The sequence below is a fragment of the Macaca nemestrina genome, chromosome 17 (genome assembly GCF_043159975.1).
Source record: "Macaca nemestrina isolate mMacNem1 chromosome 17, mMacNem.hap1, whole genome shotgun sequence".
NCBI lineage: Eukaryota > Metazoa > Chordata > Mammalia > Primates > Cercopithecidae > Macaca > Macaca nemestrina.
Window position 1 is genome coordinate 50,773,566 of NC_092141.1, and position 16,840 is coordinate 50,790,405.

At 40.3% G+C, this 16,840-nt stretch overlaps 1 protein-coding gene and 1 pseudogene across 1 annotated transcript in view; one reads left to right on the forward strand and one right to left on the reverse strand.

The window, feature by feature from the left end:
• LOC105476821 (ring finger protein 43) overlaps positions 1–16,840 on the forward strand; it is a 73,540-nt gene that overhangs the window by 15,055 nt on the left and 41,645 nt on the right. The gene's annotated exons all lie outside the window — the stretch shown is intronic.
• LOC139359396 (small ribosomal subunit protein uS8-like) lies at positions 4,133–7,086 on the reverse strand (annotated as a pseudogene).

Consider the following 16,840-nt stretch of genomic DNA (forward strand, 5'->3'; position numbering starts at 1 on the left):
TTCACGGAATCATCAACTGACTATTCTCAAAAATTTGAGATGTGCTAGTTTGTACTAGGAAGGTAAGGTAGGATCTGGGAAGTAAGTAGGATTTGCCAAAGGTTTTTATTCTACTCAGCAGTGCTAACTTGCCTGTGTTACTCCTATGCAGGTATTAGATTATAGGGTTTGTTTTTTTGTTTTGTTTTGTTTTGTTTTTTACGCTAGGAATGTATGAATAAAATTCACTGAAATGAAAGTGTCCCTTAGGTTATATAGGGGAACAGGGAATTGAATTTATAAGGAAAGAGCCCAGCCTGCAACTGACTTTTCATTTTCATAGTCTTATTTCTCTTGAGTTGATGTAGGCTTAAAACAAATGAATGTATTATATAAAATGCCCTAGTTTTTCAAGCAATGTCAATCTTCAGGGAATGGAATAGGATTTGGCATTTTGTTTCCATTTTTATTGTTTTGTTTTCTAAAGGGAGGTTTGAGTTAGAGCCTGTCTGGCAAGATTCCATACTTCTAATATACCACCTGTCCTGGCAGAGACAATGGAATCAAAAGTCAAGTTCTTTATGACTGCACCTGCCTTGTAAGTGCTGCCAGAAGATCTGATTTTCTCTTGTAGCTAAACTCTACACAGAAGCTAGTGCTTGGCACCCAAACAGTGGGTGCATACCCAAACACTTGGGTGTCCCAACATCAGGAGGACTAGTACCACTAGTTCTCCAGTTGAGTTGTAAAATAGTCTTTGGCATGACATTCAACAATTATTTAATTTAACAAATGGAGGAGAAGTAACTTTCTGGTTTACCTGGTTTTCAAGACTTTTGTGAGGATCTGTTAATAAGCATGAATCATTTGATAATTATTATTTGAAAATTACCTGTACAGTTCTGCATCTAGTGAACATGAAGGAGAGTATATTTTCCCCAAAATAGATCAGGAACATATCTCTGAAGTCAGACCACCATGCAAAGTTCCTAAGGTGAGAAACTACCATTTCTCCCAGTTGCTTTTTCCTTTTCCAGAAATGTAGGTTACCCTACGGTCACCAGCATTCGCTCTGTGATTAGGCAGTTGTTTTGTAGGCAATCTGACATCCTAGATAAGAACTTCTTTCCTTTTAAATATCAGAGTGTTTCTTGGGTTCCCTCAGGGCAGAGTTACTTCATTATCTTCTAACTTATGTATAACTGGATGCCTTCTAACCTAGGAACATAATTTCTATCACCAATCAAATAATTAAGACAATATGCCCACCAAATGGTGCTCTTTGCACAGGATTCATATGTAATGATATAATATGATAATAAGGCATAAAAGGTATTCTAAAATGAGGAGCAACATCCTACAGTGAAAAGTGTTCTCAGTAGACTTGTATTTTAATCTCAGTGCTGATCCTTCTTAGCTTTATGACCTAAAGGAAAATTGCTTAACCTCTTTGAGCTTGTGGCTTCCTGAGTAAAATGGGAATAATAGTAATAAATGGCCTGACTACCTGAAATGAAATAATGTGTGAGTGTTGTCTTTGAAAATGGCAAATGTTAGGTATTATTAATAATAATAATAATAACAAATAATTAAACTTGAGCTATTCCTTATTCACCTAATTACTATCAGAAATATTACTAAGTGTGAAGGTTATTGATTTAGGCTCAGTCAACCTATTTGCATTCAATTTGGCATCAGCTTAACACAACTAAGCAAGGCTATATTTTTAATGTAGCCAAAAGGACAAGGCTTTAGCTTCAAAATTTTGTGGGTCAAGGATGTTGATTAAATATTACCATAATGTAGTACAGGTAGCCTTAGTGGTTTAAAGAATGACTAATAGTGTATGAGTTCTGGGGTGAGAACTTAAGACCTGTTACTGCCTTGCTTGTGGTACGGTGAATCACTTATCTGCCCTGGACCTTTGTATGAGTGCCTATTCCATATCGGTAACCCCATTAGCTTCCTTTCATGATCAGTGAGGTGATCACTGACACAAAGCAGCTGCTGTCTAAGTTTTTATTTATCAGATTCTGAGGGATCCTAGAATCACATTATATATCACTCTTACATCTTCCCTTTTTGAAATTTTAGAGTATTTTAAAAATTGCTGCTATTGGCCGGGTGCGGTGGCTCATACCTGTAATCCTACTACTTTGGGAGGCCAAGGTGGGTGGATCATGAGGTCAGCAGTTAGTTCGATACCAGTCTGACCAGCATGGTGAAACCCAGTCTCTACTAAAAATACAAAAATTAGCCGGGCGTGGTAGTGCACAACTGTAATCCCAGCTACTCAGGAGGCTGAGGCAGGAGAATCACTTGAACCTGGGAGGTGGAGGTTGCAGTGAGCTGAGATGGCGCCACTGTACTCCAGCCTGGGCAACAGAGTGAGACTTTGTCTCAAAAAAAAAAAAAGAAAAGAAATTGCTGCTACTCTGGTACAGTTGCTCAGAATGCTGATGCTTCAACTTCTGGTGTGTAGCTTGAAGCCATGTTTTTAAGGACCAGAAGGGAAGGAGTTCAGGATTGTGAAGGGGACTACTTTACCCAGTTCATTATACTGTGCTGGTCCCAACATGTTTTTTGAAACTCAGCAGATACGATTCTATAGCCTGCTTGGAAATTATCCCACAAGTCTCTGAGACTCTCAATTCCCTATCTGAGAAGAATCGGATCAAAGTAAGAATAAGCAGAGTTTTTGTCATAGCATCTATCAAATATTTGTGTCCCTGAAAAAATTTTCAGGTAAAGACCATCCTTTGAGCCTTCTCAGAGACTAACAGTCTGCAGTATAAAAAAAATCTGTGTTCAGTGTTTTGTAACTTTACCAATTTGAAGTCTCTTCCCAAAATAAGTAAATAATGGGATAAAGGTAATTACGGGTTTCCTCATCTTTTCTACTTACCTGTTCCCTGTTATGATTAAACACACACAGCTTATAACTCTTTTGGAAACAAACTGAATTACCATTATTATCCTTTCAACACTTGCATGGTATTATAATTCATTTCAATCACCAGTACAACACAGTGGGAGTTAGGAGACCAGTGGGGTGGCAGGCGGGGCTGGGGGAAGACCTGGAGAAGGGCAGACATTTTCCTTTTTATTGGCTTTGGGAAGCCGCCTTCCTCTCCGAAGGCACTTCTTGGGGAAAACTGTTTTCTTCCCAAAGCCTAATAAAGATTAGTTAGAGATGTCTGCAAAGAATTAGAAGCTTTTTGAAATGAAGGCAAGGATAAACATTCAGTATCACTGTTATTATCATTAAAAAGGAAAGCCCAGCATGTGATGTTTTGGGTCACTTCCAGCGGCCTTGTTTGATGTTCATGGTTCCTTTTTTGACCTTTACCTCTTGATATCTTTATACATTTATTGAGGCTATTGGACAAAGTCTTGAGATACTAAGCAATACAGTGCTAAGAATGAATGATTGCTAGACTCCATTTCTATGGGTGGAATTTCTGAAAATGTGTTTTTGTCCTCAGATACCCCGTTGTTCCAGTTTGGCAATATTGGTGGCAAAGTTAATTTAATATCTGATCACTTGAGTTTTTATTTCCTATTCTGTACCTTAGCCCAGAACCAAAGTTCTATAGGATACTTTTCATTAAATAAATAACTGGAATTTTTCTGTACTGTGCTTATTAACCAGAGATACATCAAAAAAGAAGCAGATGTAATGAACCTAAAAAGCAAATAAGAACTTCCCAGGGACATTGTAAGTTTAGCCCAGTCTCTTATACTTTAGAACATAAATTATTTCATGCCAAAAATGACCATAATGATATCCTTGTAGTGTAGACACCAAGTAAAGGCTAACTTTTGTTCAACATGATGTATTTAGGCAGGAAAGTGTACCAATACATTGAAGAAAGGATTTCAACAGTACAGATTGAATTTATAAGGACTTCCTGGTCTTCAGAAAGGTAAATAAATCACTGTCAACCTAAAAGGAAGAAGCTGAGGCAAAATTAATATAAGTGGAGAGCTTATTTGAGCCAAGTTTAAGGATTGCAACCCCAGAGCCTAGATTCAAGTTGCCCTGAATATACACTCTGATTAGCAGCAGTTACAAGTGGATTTTTAGTTTTATTTTATTTTTTATTTTTTTTTTCCGTGAGGCATTTTATTTGTAAATATATATATTACATCCCTAGAAAAAGAATCCCAGGATTTTCCCTCCTGTGTGTTTTCATCTCGCTTCTTCATGGTCCATGATGCCAGCTGAGGTTGTCAGTAGAATGAAACCAAACTGGCGGGATGGAAGCAGATTATTCTGCCATTTTTCTAGATCTTTGAGTTGCACATCAAATCTGGGGCTGATCACTCCACACTTGTTTAGCCTGCCTGTGAGGTTCACAACAATTTTCCCAGCTCTGTGATCAATGATTTCAAATTCGCCAATGTAACCATGCTTCATCATCAGTGAGAAACCGGACGATGACTTTGGAGCACGGCCTAATAAGCACCTGGCGTTTGCCTCTCTTTTCGGCATTGTTGATGCTCTTGAGAGCATCGGCTAGGACATTCATGCGCACCGTTGTGGCGGCGCGGAAAGATGGCGGAAAGGGCACAAGTGGATTTTTAAAAGCAAAAAAGAGGGATAGGGAGTGGGCTAATACCAAGTTGTTTGTCAGGAATTCTCATTGGTTTACAGAAATAACATTGATTAGTAATTGGCTATACATTGTTAAGCTATAGGGCATGGGTTATAGTGTCTGGTGTGGCATTATTAGATTAATCTATAGCTACTTGTGGCAATAGCAAGCAGTTTCAAGAGATGAATAACATAGCCTAAAGTGAGAAGTAGGACTTGATTGCGGTCTCATTTTAATGTCTCTCTGGGCCTGATAATTAAAAGGACTTGCATTCCTCATATAAAAGCTATTTTCTTTTCTCATCACAAGCTTTTTGTTTTGTTGTTGTTTTTTTTTTGAGACAGAGTCTCAGTCTTGTCACCCAGGCTGGAATGCAATGGCACGATCTCAGCTCACTGCAACCTCCGCCTCCCAGGTTCAAGTGATTCTCCTGCCTCAGCCTCCTGAGTAGCTGGGATTACAGGCACCTGCCATCATGCCCAGCTGATTTTTGTATTTTTTTAGTAGAGACAGGGTTTCACCATGTTGGCCTGGCTGGTCTCGAACTCCTGACCTCAGTTGATTCTCCCGCCTCGGCCTCCCAAAGTGCTGGCATTACAGGCATGAGCCACCATGCCTGGCCAAAAACTTTTATTATTACTTAACGACCTGTGCTAATCAGAATATCCTATTCTGTAATTGGCAGTTGTATTTGAGAATTAGGTAGAATTATCTCGTTTCTTTTAATGTTTTTGGTCTTCTGAGTTTGTGGGGTTACTGTGTTTCATAAAAAATGGCACATTCGGCCGGGCGCGGTGGCTCAAGCCTGTAATCCCGGCACTTTGGGAGGCCGAGACGGGCGGATCACGAGGTCAGGAGATCTAGACCATCCTGGCTAACATGGTGGAACCCCGTCTCTACTAAAAAATACAAAAAAATAGCCGGGCGCGGTGGCGGGCGCCTGTAGTCCCAGCTACTCGGGAGGCTGAGGCAGGAGAATGGCGTAAACCCTGGAGGCGGAGCTTGCAGTGAGCTGAGATCCGGCCACTGCACTCCAGCCTGGGCTACAGAGCAAGACTCTGTCTCAAAAAAAAAAAAAAAAAAAAAAAAAAAAAAAAAAAAAAAAAGGCACATTCTTCATAATCCTAGTTGATGAATTGTTTCACATTTTAAATGTTTATCCTGTAATAAAGTTTGCTTGTACACACACATTTATTTTTCACCCTCTAGGTTTTCAGTGTTTTTTTTTTCTTTCTTTCAATCTCTACCCTGATTTCTGCATTCCTGCATACACACAGTGTTTTGTTTTTTGTTTGTTTTTTAATTTCTAAGCTTAGCTATCATCAAATAAAGGTAAGCTAGAAAATCAAAACCCTGAATCTTTCCATCAGAACCAAAGGAACTCAGCAAGTTCTGAAGGAAATTGAAGTTGAAGATTGTGTATGTCATACCAACCACTGATAGAGAATTATTTGAAATTAACATCATATTTGATTTTATACAAAAGCAACTACTATGGTAGGGTAATGTGTGTGTGTGTGTGTGTGTGTGTGTGTGTGTGTGTGTGTGTGTACATAAAGGATAAAAAATGTTTAGGTTAGAATGAATATATCTATATATTGTATAGATGTATTCCATACATATATACATATTCCACATTGTATATAGTCTATAGAGAGAATATTCTAAATCCTCATTTTCAGTCCTTTAGAGGAAGCTGCTAACTCTAAGCAAACCTCAGACCAGTCTCTAAAAATAGCTTGCTTTGAAGACCCTGAAGCCAAATTAAATCTGTAACCTTTGAAATTTTGTCTGTTGAGAGCATGGTTACAAATAAAATGGATAACCTTAGGACTGTACCCGCTCTGTTTTTCCCCCCTCAAGTCCGCTCTTCCGCTCATTATTTTAGTTAATTGTACTTAGTGGAAAACAGTTAAGTGTGACCTCCTCACAGACTGACCTCTTTCCCTCTGTTTCAGCCTTGTCTGAGGCTTGTCTGTTTCAGCGTGTGGGATCTGAGTTTTTTTCCTGTTAAATGGTTGCGGGCTCATCTCTCCTCAGTTGTGTTGACTATGTTGCCCCTTAAGAATTTTAATCTGGCCGGGCGCGGTGGCTCAAGCCTGTAATCCCAGCACTTTGGGAGGCCGAGACGGGCGGATCACGAGGTCAGGAGATGGAGACCATCCTGGCTAACACGGTGAAACCCCGTCTCTACTAAAAAAATACAAAAAACTAGCCGGGCGAGGTGGCGGGCGCCTGTAGTCCCAGCTACTCGGGAGGCTGAGGCAGGAGAATGGCGTGAACCCGGGAGGTGGAGCTTGCAGTGAGCTGAGATCCGGTCACTGCACTCCAGCCTGGGCGACAGAGCGAGACTCCGTCTCAAAACAAAACAAAAAAAATTTTAATCTACATGATGGTCCTTCTGTTTTTTGTCTCTCATTTTCATTTTTGGGTTATTTGAAAATCCATGCCCACTATCAAGTCAAACGTTTCTTCTATCAACAGTTGTTATCATTTCCATACCCTCCATATCATGTCAGTCTTTTTTAGGTTGGGATTTTGATGAGCAGGCCTGTTCCCTCCTATGTCATATGCTACACCAGGTTCACTGTCTATATTTCAATAAGTGTGATAAAATAATCATCATTTTGTTGAATAAGTTGGTGTATTGCTGCTGTTGTTCCTCTGAAGACAGTTTTCTGCAGGCTACATTAACAGGCAGTGGAAATACATGCCAGGCTACATCCTAACGGTTGTGTCTTCCCATCAGAAAAAGATCCTTTTTTCCCCTCCCTGTCAAATGAAGGCTTAGATTTTAGAGACAATTACAAATTACAGAAAATGAAAGAGAAGAACTGAAATCACAGCATCTGTGGTTTTTATCCTTAATAGTGAAGCAGCTTCTTAGACAATTTTATTGTAATATGTTGATAAAATGTTTATAGTCATCCCTTTGCAGTTTGTTTAGAAAGTAGTTTCTAAGCAGCAGTTCCTGCATCATCTATAAACTTTTAGCTAGAGAAACCACCTTTCTTTTTCTCAGGCTGCAAAAGCAGTCTACTCTTTTCTTTTAGTTTAACACCTGATCTTTATAGTGAGGGACTAAGTTACATGATCTTTCTTCCAAAAGAATATTTCTCAGATTTTTGTGTTCTATAGCTTTCTGATTAAATTGCCATAATAATAGAATTACTTATTACTCAGTCACAGGGAACTCAGTCACAGGGAACTGTGAGTATTTCTAGGAGTTCAAGTATACACAATAATAAACTGTCCCTCATAAAGGGGCGTAAGGGGTAACTTCATAGCTATTGCTATGGTAGTGGATTTGGATACATCTGACTATGGAACCAGATCTCTGATCAGAAATAGTTTGAGTTGTATATACATTTAAAGCTAGGGAACTTAACATCACATTATATTGCCTTGTATTGACAATCATGTTTCTATTATCTTTGGATAAGTAAGACATGCTTTGACAGACTATTTGGCTGTCTCAAAGTCATTCCCTTATATTTTTTTCCCAAAGGAATTTCAGATCCTGTTTAATATTTGCTAGTTTTGCTAGGTACTGAAGGCAGAAAGGGGTTGTAGTGATATCTTGTGAGGAAGGAAATCAGTGTTTCTTATCCATTTTCCATATACTGTCAATCTGTCCAAACAGACTTATTATATGGCAAACTGATAAAGAACTTCATTTTCCTCTCTATATACTTGCCTGCACAGCACCATGTTCCACTTTGGAGAGCTCTGTGGTGGAGTTTCAACTCTCTAGATAAGGTGGAATAGCTGAACCATTGTGCCTCCATAGATTTTCACAACCCTGAAAGTAACAGCAGTTGGGAGGATGAAAGAGGGCTATTTCCCACCCACCCCAAGAGTCCTAAAGTTCAAAGACACAGCTGGTGTTTCAATGGAGCCAGTGCATCTGGAGCAGCCCAGTTACTAGAGAGGTAACTATTGCGGGTACCCTTGTTGTTATTCTCGAAAGTATTCATCTAGGTGGCCCTTGCCCTTCCCTGTGAATCATCTCCTCAAGTCCCTCTACCCTTTTGTTGGCCTGCTTTGAACTTCTTGTGTGTTAATCTCTTTTACAAAGTAAGACCTCTAAGCATAGGATAGGAAGTGCTCCAGGTGTACTCTCACCCACGCTGTGTGAGGATTGTTGAACTATCTGGTTTCTGCATATTTCAGAAGTGCAGTGATATCTAAGTTCTTACTTTACTTGATTTCTTCTGTTTCTCTAATCACCTTCTAGATTATTTCTCTTCATGTGGATAATATTCAATGCTTTACTTTTCTTCATTATTCTACTTGATATCAAGTCATAGATAAGCCAAAGACATGTTCTCTTCTTTTTCTAAGGCTATCTTCTAGACGAGCATGCGGCCACATTCTAAGAGATTCTCTGGAATTTCTTCTAAAATTCACCATCAACGGATAGGGTTTCCTTTTGTAGTTTTACCTTTCAAAGCTTACCACTGACTCACATTCTTTCTTTCATTTTATTGCAACCAAGATTTCTAATTGTGTTCTAAAAATCAAACTGAACTCTTGTCTTTCCTCAGGAGAGAAGGGTATCCCCAGTAGAGAGGAGTCTAGGGAATGCTGGGAGCACTTCTCTGAAACAACCCAACCACATCCAATTCTGTTTCTTTTGGAGATGGAGTCTTGTTCTGTCGCCCAGGCTGGAGTGCAGTGGTGCGATCTCGGCTCACTGCAAGCTCTGCCTCCCAGGTTCACGCCATTCTCCTGCCTCAGCCTCCCCTCCCGAGTAGCTGGGGCTACAGGCGCCCGCCACCACGGCCGGCTAATTTCTTTGTATTTTTAGTAGAGATGGGATTTCACTATGTTAGCCAGGATGGTCTCGATCTCCTGACCTCATGATTCACCAGCCTCAGCCTCCCAAAGCGCTGGTATTACAGGTGTGAGCCACCACGCCCGGCCCTCCAGTTGTGTTTCTATTTAGGGCACTGCCCAAGTAAAATGCACATGAGTTATGATCTGTTGTAGAAAGCATTACAATGAATCTCAAATATTAAATTAGTCAGTTTCTTGACCTACATTGTAATCAAAATAGTGCAGTTGACTCTTGAACAACACAGGGATTGGGGCACTGACTTCCTGCACGTCAAAAATCTGCATATAACATATGATACCCCCAAAACCTAACTATTAATAAGCTACTGTTAACTAGAATCCTTACTAATAACAGTAGACTAGCATATTTTGCATGTTTTGTGTATCATATACTATGTTACAATAACGTAAGTTAGAAAAAAGAAAATATTACTAAAAAAATCATAAGGAAGAGAATTTCTTTTTTTGAGATGGGGTTTTGCTCTAGATGCCCAGGCTGGAGTGCAGTGGCACCATATTGGCTCACTGCAACCTCCGCCTCCTGCTTTCAAGTGATTCTCCTGCCTCAGCTTCCCAGGTAGCTGGGACTACAGGCATCTGCCACAATGCTGGCTAATTTTTGTATTTTTAGTAGAGATGGGGTTTCACCATTTTGGTTAGGCTGGTCTCGAAATCCTGACCTGAGGTGATCCACCCGCCTCGGCCTTCCAAAGTGTTGGGATTACAGGCATGAGCCACTGTGCCTGGCCCAAGGAAATGTATTTGCTATTCATTAAGTGAAAGTGGATCATCATAAAGGTCTTCCTTCTCCTTGTCTTCACCTTACTAGGTTAAGGAGGGAGACAAGGGGTTGTTCTTGCTGTTTCAGGGGTGTCAGAGGCAGAAGAAGATACACGCAGTTCAAACCCGTGTTGTTTAAGGGTCAACTGGAATGTCAAGTGTACCTCCTCCTCAAGGTAGATAACCCAAAGAAGAGTCTTTTAACACGAGGGCCTATCCCCTACTACACAGGGTGGGTCACCAGCTGCTCCATAATAGCAACATTAACCAGCAAGTTAGGACAAGAGAATGAAACAACCATATCCAATTGAAGCTTCAAGGAAACACAAGGTACTAATGATTATTATATTCACATATGGATGAAAGAGCATGAATTACATCCATTGTTGCCAGAGTTTCTTGTGAGAGCATTTTGTGCTAAGTTATATGCTGTTCTCTACATTAGGCCATGTATGGAGATAAAGAAGCCATATAACCCCTCCCTAGGTTTTGAAGACAGGTATTCCGCTTTGAGAGAGCTGTTGTAGTGATAATAGTTTTGGAATGAGTGTGTAACTGTCTTACATGTTGACTTTAGATTTATATGTCTTAGTTGTAGGGACTGCCATTTATTTCCCTTCCATATGTATTCCAGAGGTCAATGGGTACTTAATCAATAAGAAGTAAAAATTACTATTTTCCTAAGCTTTTCCAGCATTATTTGATGATAAGTTCATTTTTTGGTCATTAACTAGCTGGCTTCCCGTTATATCTCATGATTAATATGAAGTATGTATTTGTGCGAAAAACATTTTGATAGTTCTTAAACAGATGCCGTTTAGTCTCTTGGGATTCACCCCAAAAAAGAGGTATTTTCTTAGCTCTCCCTACTTTATTTACTATTATTTTTGAAGTTTCCTACTCTGGTCCTGCTTTGTCCTGTCCTTAAGGTGATATTCTTTTACAAATTGTGTGCATATCCCTTGGGGGGAAGATATACTTTCCTCCCTCCTCTGATCACTGCCCCATAATAGTTAGTCCATTCTTCCAGATCCACTGTCTGAGGGGCTGCTTGTTCTATTATGTGGTATAGATTTCTGTTTCATCTTGAAGGTCGTTTTTCTACCCCCATCCTTTAGCTACCAGCTGCAAAGACTCTTACATACACCTCCTAAATTGCTTCGAAAGGAATCTGGTTCTGCTGGCCCCAGTTCTGACCTTGACCCTCTCCCCAGTCCTGCGTGGTCCTGGAAACTCAGTGTCCCCAGCACCTAATTCATGCTGATCCTCTGACTTTCTTGCTTGGCCTCTGGAGAGACAGAGAGCACATTCTGAACACTCCTCCTTTTGTGTCGGCATCTCTGTGAGGTGCTTTGGAAGGACTCCAGCCAGGCATGGAAGGGCTCTTTGATAATATCTGACGGGTGGGTAAGAATTTCGGGCACCTGGCCAAGATACACATTGCCTGTAATCGTTAACTCAGCCTGTAAACAGTTCAAACGGCACTGAGAGGCCGTCAGTTATTACATTAGAAGAAGCCTTTCATCTCTCTTGCTCAGAAGCCAGGGCGTCCAGCATTGGCCCCCACTGTGGTGATTGGAGCCATGGTACTCTGTGCACAGCCACCAAAGCCCAAGACATGCAGGGACACACAATGGAACCTGCTCCGAATGACTGACTTTCAAACTTTCAGCATTGGAGCAATAACTAAATCATTAATTTCCTTTTGTTCTGCACCTGGCTGATGCTGGAAGGAAAAAAATGTGTTGGACGGTGGGGAATGGGGGTGGTGGTGGAGAGGTGGGACCCCTGACCAGGAATAAACAGTGGCGAAGGAATTTTCTGAATTGGAAATTTAATTTTTCAGCTCAGTTTTCCAGCACACACTCATGTCTGAAAGCTCACCCCTCACCCTTTTTATTTGTCCCTCTGCTTTACGATCTTTCTAGGTTTGGTCCTTACTGTACTCCGTATCTCCAGTTGGCTTCACAATTACTCAGTATTACTAAACCCTGGTGCAGGGCACAATGCTGGGCCCCGGAGAGGGCCTGAAGGGGAGCATAAGATAACAAACATTCCTGCCCTCAAGGTGCTTACTAACGGAGCCCTTCAGATACTCTAGATACATACTAGAGAACTCTACCTTGAGAGTATACAGTGAGTTTCTACAGAACTTTACAATGAGAAAGAACAGCAGCGTGGACAGAAGTGATCAGGGAAACTTCATTCCACAAAAAACAAAAAGTTTCAGTCCTTTGTTTAAAATTTGCTTCTTTTCTTTCATGTTTCTCACCCATTTTCTTTTGCCTTTTTCATTAAATTCCTACTTTTGCTAAGCAATATTGAGTATTCTAGGCACTTAGTAAATGGGATCATTAAACCTCTTTTAGAATTTAGCTGAGGAGCTAGAATTTGAGTGTTCTGGTATCAAAGGATGGTGCAGGAAAGCCAAGTGCAACTTATTGTAAGCATCTTAATTTCAGAAGACCCTTTCCTGGTTACTATTTCTAAAGATGTTCATATGGTTTTAAGGCTACTGTTGCTGAAACAGTGTAGATTAGGCCATAGGTTTTAAATAGCAGGTGAAATAAAATCCTACACTCACCAGTATTCAAGGTGAGCATCAAAGTTGCAGGTTTTACCCTTTACACCAGAATCTCAAGTGTAAAGCAGCTAGAGTTTTTTGCTCTACAAAACAATATCTTAACATTTGCCTCACTTTCTTCAACTAAAGAAAAATGATAGGGCCATGTGACATTCTTCTAGAAAATTAAAAAAAGAAAAAAAAAGGATCTGCCTTTTATAACTTGACTGGGGCCCTCATAACTTATTAGTTAGAAAGCTCTGACCTCATGCGTTCTGTTTTCTTTGTTTTATATTCCGTTTTGCTCAGCTTTCGGGGGCACTGTTTTATTCCCTTTACATATTCTGGATTTGGGGTTTGTCTCGTTCCCACCATTCACATTTTCTTTGCTGATTCTGAATGTAGCTTTGGAGGAGCATGGATAAAATAAAAGAGTGCAGAGCTTGAGGATGAGGACATGCCGCCCTGCAGCCCGTTATGTGCTCTACTTCTGATTTACCAACTGCAGAGATGAGCAGTGTATCCTTTTTTTCGTCTAAGACAAGTAATACTTTCTTCCATGGAAAAAGCAGTAGTTCAATCTTAAAAAGAAATTAGGTCCTTTAGAAGAATTGAAGCACTAAGGCAAACTAAATCAAATTTTGTTACCATTTTGTCCAGCATTGTTATTTGTTCATGGTAAACAGGAGAGTAGTAATTTGAAAGCATGTGTTAGATCATATTTATGTAGTAGAATTATAGACATACAGAATTTATAAGATACAAGAAAGCTTTGAAGCTTCTGCAGATGTTTCAGATCCACTCAATTCAATGCCCTGGTTAATACTGAGATCATATGTAAATTTAATAGGATGGGGAAATAATGGAGGAAGCCTCTGTTCTTCTACCTGAACGTAGAGCCTATCTTTTGGGAAATGACCAGTTTTGCATATTGGCCTCCCACTCTGGTGGCTTTCATTCTACATGTAGTAAGGAAACTGCCTAGAATTGTTTTGAACCCTGTTGATCAATAGTTAGCAAATTTTAGCATATACCAGAATCAGTTTCAGAAGGCTTGTCACTCAAATTCCAATTCCTATTTCAAACTGCCTTTAAGATTTAAATGTTCATTCCTCATTTAGTATATCAAGACTGACTTAAATTTTCCCTACCCTAACTTCTTTTTCTAATTTCCCCATTTTGTTAATGCAACATCTCTTTTCCAGTTCTCCAGGTTTAGAACTTTTAACTTCTCCATTTCCTTCATCCTTGTACTCCAATCTGTCAAGTACTTTTAACACTTCCTTCGTAATTTCTGTGATTCATTCCGTCTCCTTTTAACTATTACTACCAGAGTTCAAGCTCTCATCATGCCAGTACTAGATTACTGGAACTCTCTAACTGATTTTCCTACCACTAATTTTCTCTTCATTGCACTGGTTTACTCTGCTATTAAATTGTTCTTCTTACAGTACTGTTTTGATAATGAGATCCTCTTACGAATTTAGGATGATTCCTTTTCTGCGTATGAGAGCAAGCTTTAACTCTCATCTTGGCATGCAGTAGCCTTTGTAATTTGATCCTACCTCAGCTATCCAAACTATCTTTGCAGATCTATTTTTTCAGTCAGACAAGTCTTCCTGTACCTTGAAGACTTGAGAGAAACTGCTCAAGAACCTTACTTTTTCTCTCACCTGGCTCCTGGTTTCTTCTCAAGTAAGCTCAGAAGTTTGAAAAATCCATTTGACAGATGCCAATGGACTAGATCCTGTGGCTATTTTTCTCCTGTCCAAATTCTGTCCTCTTTAAGGGTGAGCTTAAGATCCATCTCCTCGACAAATCCTGTAGGTCCTACTGGCTTTACCACACAATGTGGCCTTTGATACAATGTCATTTTGTACCACCATTTACTTCGTGAATATGTTATCTTCCCAATGAGACTGTACCGCCTGAGTTGGACCTAACAGTTTTGGGAAGAAGATAGGTGCTCATCAAATACTTGCCAACTAAGAGGCAATATTTCAGATCCATTCTGATGTACCTATGAGGGAAATCTCTGTGCATGCCCATCCAGCATTGCACTCAGTGGTCACATGAAGTGAGTCTCTGTTTCTTGACAGGGATCACTTGGGAGCCATTGATCTGCCCTGTCACAAAGGGTTTGGGGGAAACTATTGCGGCTGTCATTTTAGGGAGAAAGATGGCTCCAGAAACAGGTCCGATAATGCCCAGGCAAGGAATCAACTTAGTAACAGACAGCAACTCTAGTAGTTAGGTATTTGGCTAGGAAAGGGGCTTAGCCTCTGAAGTATTTCAGGTAGGTGTTGGCTTAGCAATTACATATGCTGCTACTTTCTGAGTTAAACCTGCCTAAAAACAAAAGTATGGCCTGATGACTGGGTGGTTACTCCTGTACCCTAAGAACTCATTTATAGGCATCTGCACAGAGGTACCCACCCGAACAAACATTAAGAAGAAGCAAAGGAAAGTGCCTGAAGCATAGTCACTGTGTCAACAGAAATATCAGATAAGGTGGTTTTATGGAGGGGGTGTGTGGGGTGCGGGGAAGAATTGATGCACCTGTGGTTGGTGATTCAGAAACTTGGTGCCACATTATATGGCACCATGAAGCCACCTTATGTCCCAGCCACCCCATGGTGGCTGATGTCATATAATTACCCATTTGCTAACTGGGCCAAGAGGAAATGTATTGGATGAAAGCCAGAGTAAGATAGTTATATCTTAGCTGAGCCATATTCAGAACTATTCAGAACTTTTTGGATCTCCTTTTGTTTCCAGTGAAGCCATTGTCATTGTCAATCTAATAGTAGTTGACTTTTATAGGTGTCTTGCACTTTTTTTGTTTTGTTGTTGTTGTTGTTGTTTTGTTTTGTTTTGTTTTGTTTTTAAGACGGAGTCTGTCTCTGTCGCCCAGGCTGGAGTGCAGTGGCACAATCTTGGCTCACTGCAACCTCCGTCTCCCAGGTTCAAGCGATTCTCCTGATTCTCCTGCCTCAGCCTCTTGAGTAACTGGGATTACAGGCACCTGCCACCATGCCTGGCTAATTTTTGTATTTTTAGTAGAGACAGGGTTTCACCGTGTTGGCCAGGCTGGTCTCAAGCATCCAACCTCAAGTGATCTGCCTGCCTCGGCCTCCCAAAGTGCTGGGATTACAAGTGTGAGCCACCGCACCCAGCCAGGTGTCATGCACTTTGGTGTACCCATTCCTAAGACAAATACATTCTCGTGTAAATGTATTCAAATGAGTTCCCATGGCTCACACAAGCTGCCAAATTATGATATCTCCTCAAGCAGGAACAGAGTCCAGACAATTCCTTTTGGCTGAACTAGGACTAAACTTAATCCCAGACTGACTCAGCTTCTCTGTTAACATTGTTTGAAATTCTGATATCCCTCCAGAGGTTGTTTCTAAAGAGTGCTTAGTGTGAAGTACGAATCACAAAGAAATGGACCAAAATGGACCTGGGAGACCAAATATTTTCAATATTAATTTAGCACACATTTATTAACTGCCTTTTACGTTAGAGCATTGTGCTATGCGGGATTATAAAGAAACCCCTGCCCTCAATTTAGTAAGTAAGAGTATAGGCCAGGCATGGTGGCTCACACCTGTAATCTCAGCACTTTGGGAGGCCAAGACAGGAAGATCACTTGAGGCCAGAAGTTTGAGACCAGTCTGGGCAACATAGCAAGACCCCATCTCTGTTTATTAAAAAAAGAAAAGAATATAAAGCAGAAGGTGAAAATTACCATATGTAGATACAAACAAGATGTTTGGGGCATTTCAGATGAAGAAGAAGAGATTCTTCATGGAAGAGGTAGCATATGAACTTGCCGTTGAAGGATATATAGGATTTTAATAAGTCACAGAACAGAAATAATAGGCATTCCAAGAGAATGTGAGAGAATAGTGAGTAATCCAATTTATTTTGGACTAGTATGGTGCATTGAGGAGAGAGGTGAGGATGAAACTGAAAAGGTAGAGAAGGGAAGAAACACATACTTCTGAGTGATTACTATGTGCAGGAACTGCTGGTACTTTAAATATGTTACTTCATTTTATTTCTGCAATGATCTTCT